This window comes from Helianthus annuus, chromosome 1 (genome assembly GCF_002127325.2).
Source record: "Helianthus annuus cultivar XRQ/B chromosome 1, HanXRQr2.0-SUNRISE, whole genome shotgun sequence".
NCBI classification, from domain to species: Eukaryota; Viridiplantae; Streptophyta; class Magnoliopsida; order Asterales; family Asteraceae; genus Helianthus; species Helianthus annuus.
The window spans coordinates 104,636,068-104,639,779 of record NC_035433.2 but is presented as its reverse complement, the minus strand read 5'-3'; the positions used below and the strand labels follow the sequence as shown (position 1 = coordinate 104,639,779).

Below are 3,712 nucleotides of genomic sequence, written 5' to 3'. Positions count from 1 at the left end.
TTTTATGATAATTAATGCACACCCTAATCAAGTTTTTTTAAGGCAATGCCCATAAAGAGTTAATTGGAAGGAAACATCTGTTTCATTCCATCTACATTACATCATGCAAAAGTGGAATAACAAACCACACAAAACGTACGTTCATTGCCACAAATAATTAACAAACCAATGCAATGTGTACTGTGTACCCCAACAAAAGTTAAAAAGTTTTGCTCTTTCAATCATCATGCCTTCACACAGCAACTGAAGCAACTTAATAAGCTTTTCCGGCTCTGCACCCAAAATCAACAATAAAACCAAATAAATATACAAATTATTAACAACTGGCGCAGTGAATATATTTTATACATGAAGCTGCCGCTTACATTTAGAGGTTGGTTGTAATCATTATTGGAAGCAATTGACTGGAGCTGTGGTTGTGCCTATGTTGCATCGAGTTTAGATTTGTTGGAAGCAATGAACTCTTCTTTATTATCAATGCTAGTTCTTGATAGTTCCCTTTTGTTCTGTTTCCTCTTTTCTTGGATCTTCGAGAAATCCAAAGAATAGTCTGGCAATGGTCCCTTTTGGTTCCAGTCCCCGAATTGTGGCACTGACAACCACGGTGCATCTTTCTACAAACACAACATTCAAGTTAAGAATGTGTTAGGCCAAATTTCTTATACAAAAGTTAACACTGTGTTCTTAAAAGAGACAATTACTAACCATCAAATTGCTCCAAGACTCGTTATTCATCCATAATTTAGCGTAGTGATTATAACTCGTTATCACATATGAATTACTTTTAAATAGAAAAAGATAACAAAGTGGTTAGGTGGTCAACTCACCCCTCCCTTTCTGTCTCAACTTATACAAAATGACCCATTTTGAACCATTATTGTCACGACCCCCGACCACACCATGGACGGGAGCCGCGAGCAGTCAAGTGGTACCGGTGGTTATTTTGAAAATATTGTAGCGGAAAATTTCATCAGGACCGTGAGTTAGGAAAAATATCAGAGTTTTGAAACACCGGATTTTATTTATTAAACAGATAGGAATAAACCCATGTTTTACAAATGTAGCTTTAGTATGGGATAAACCCTAAAACAACATTTCTTGATTTAGTTTAATTGATAAAATAAGCCACTTCTTTAAGCCTTTCGGTGCCGTATCACAACTCTTATTCCGATCTACTGTAATCACCTGAAACGCGTTTTAAAAACATTTGGTCAGCAAGAAATACTGGTGAGTTCATTCATTTTTGTACAAAAACACATTTGTTATAATTCATAGCATTAAGAGTTTTTACATTTGCTCCTTTAAGATTGGCAAAGACTTAATCACTGTAATTACAACTTTGTTATAATTCACAGCATTAAGAGTTTTTACATTTGCCCCTTATCTTATAATTAGCTGGTTCAGTTGTCACTCGACCGGATCTATGACTGTGGTCATATCACTATTGGGTCCTGTCACCCAATAATGACGAGTATTACTAATTACGCTCGCCCACCTTAGAGTAATAAAACAGCAACAATGTGCACAATACCCCACTTACTGTCAGTAATTAAAGATTTGCAAAGACTTAATCACCGTAAAATATAACTAAAAATATTTTGAGATTTCATTAAACAGTTTGATAAAACGAGAATGACTCACCTTGTTAGCATATAGTCTTGATTTAACAGGCTTCCTGATTCTAAGTCTTCTGGTAACTAAGCATCTATTTTGATTGTAAGTGTATAGTGCAGAGTTTTCTGGTAGTTAATCATTTAGTTTAACAGAGTGGAATACGTATTAGTGTTAAACCCAATCAAACCTGACGATGGTCACGAGATCAGAACCTTAACGAAATTCACAAAGTATAGTCTTATTTAGACAGCACTTTGGCATTCGTCCGTTGGTTTCCGAATCGATCGGACATAATATCATATTGGTGATTATTGGTTAGAACACCAATGTATAGAGAGAAGAATAGAAGGAATGAGCAAAGAAAAATGAATCCTAAGCTTCCTATTTATAGGTAAGAAGCATGAAATTTCCAGGAAGTTTCCTATATACTTTCTAGGAAATTACATATACTTTTCTAGGAAGTTACCTATACATTTTCTAGGAAGCTTCCTACCCACATATATATCCTCTTACACCTTCCTTGCACCTTCCTCATATATATCTATTTTCATGTATATCTATTTAGGTGTTTAATTTACTTAGTTAATTAATCTTACTTAGCTTATTAATTAATCTTACTTAGCTTAATTAATCTTACTTAACTAATTAATTAATCTTACTTAGCTTAATTAATTTTACTTAACTGATTAATTAATCTTACTTAGCTTAATTAATCTTACTTAACTGATTAATTAGTCTTACTAGACTGTTAAGTTTACTTATCTATTAAGTTTCTTAATTGCTAAGTTTTACTTAGCTATTAAGTTTACTTAATCGCTAAGCATTCTAGTTAAACAGCTTCCCGAGTATGAGTTCTAATTCTAGATACAATGGAACTTGTATTAGCGTAATTACCCAATTCAACTTTAATGATAATCACGAGATCAAAAGCCTCACAATGAATGACAAAGTATAGCCAGATATTGGCAACACTTAAACATCCATCGGATCGGTTTCAGTTGATCGGATGAAGTATCGTATCAGTGATTAAAGTTATTACCCTAATAACGGGCAGAGTTTCGGGGTTTAGAAGTTCTGACATTAGAATGACAGAACAAGAGAGCAAGAGAAAGAAAAGAATTGAACGATTTGAAATGAAGCTGAAAACTTCAATATATTGGCTGATTCGGGGACTCGCTCGCGCCCCGCAAACCCCGTCCCTCTCTCTCTCTCGCGCCCCGCGAGGAAGTCCCGTCTACACGTAGGGTTGGCTGGTCATCAAGTAGATCTGACACGTGTGTGACACGTGTCGTGATACGTGTCCGGATAGGATCAATTCTCTTGCGCCCCGCGAGAGATCTCTTCTATTGGGTCGCGGCCCGCGAGGGAACAAAATTTTATTTTTATTTGACTTTTCGTTTCGGTTTTCATCGTACGCCTTTAGAGTTTCAATCAAGGCTCGTTCTAGGGTGTTTTTGAAAGTTGTTACATCCTCCCACCTTGTTTTAAATCTCGTCCTCGAGATTTACGGAAATTTGGAGGAATACTCTTACTTTGACACTAATCCTAGTTTCCAAGTATACTCTAGTCCTTGCTTTGAATTCCACTTTACTTTGACCAGAACCAATTTCCATTCTTTGAGATTCTTATCTTTTACTTGTAAGATCTTTCAATGGACTTAAATTTTTATTTACCTCTATATCTTGAAGAGGTACAAGTAAAGATTTATCAGCTAGGCGTTCCTTAAGTTGCATATATGAAACACATCACGTATTCCTGTCATTTCTTCTGGTAACTCTAGCTGATAAGCTACTGATCCAATTTATTTAATGATTCCAAATGGTTCAACAAATTTTAGACTTAACTCTTCTTTCTTGCCGCATCGGATGATTCCTTTTTCACGTAGAGACTTTTAGTATCATTTTTCTTCTGATTTGAAATTCTAATAGTTTGCCCATCTTATGCCCTGATAGTTGCTTCCTCCTATTTCTGCTCAATATAAGTTGTACTTAGATTCAGTCAAGTTTCCATGGCTTTTTGAAAACTTTACCAAAATGAAAAGTGAACGATTATCTCGATCCGATATAATGATAAAGGGATTCTATGTAACAAGACTATT

The 3,712-nt window shown here is 35.3% G+C and overlaps 1 long non-coding RNA gene across 1 annotated transcript; it reads right to left on the bottom strand.

Annotated features, from left to right (window-relative positions):
* Nucleotides 1-1,000: 1,000 nt before the first annotated feature.
* LOC110938073 lies at nt 1,001-1,978 on the bottom strand. The gene is made up of 2 exons (XR_002591181.2): nt 1,642-1,978; nt 1,001-1,185 (listed from the first exon to the last, which is right to left on the bottom strand). It is a non-coding gene; the product is annotated as an uncharacterized LOC110938073 (long non-coding RNA).
* Between the last annotated feature and the right edge of the window lie 1,734 nt (nt 1,979-3,712).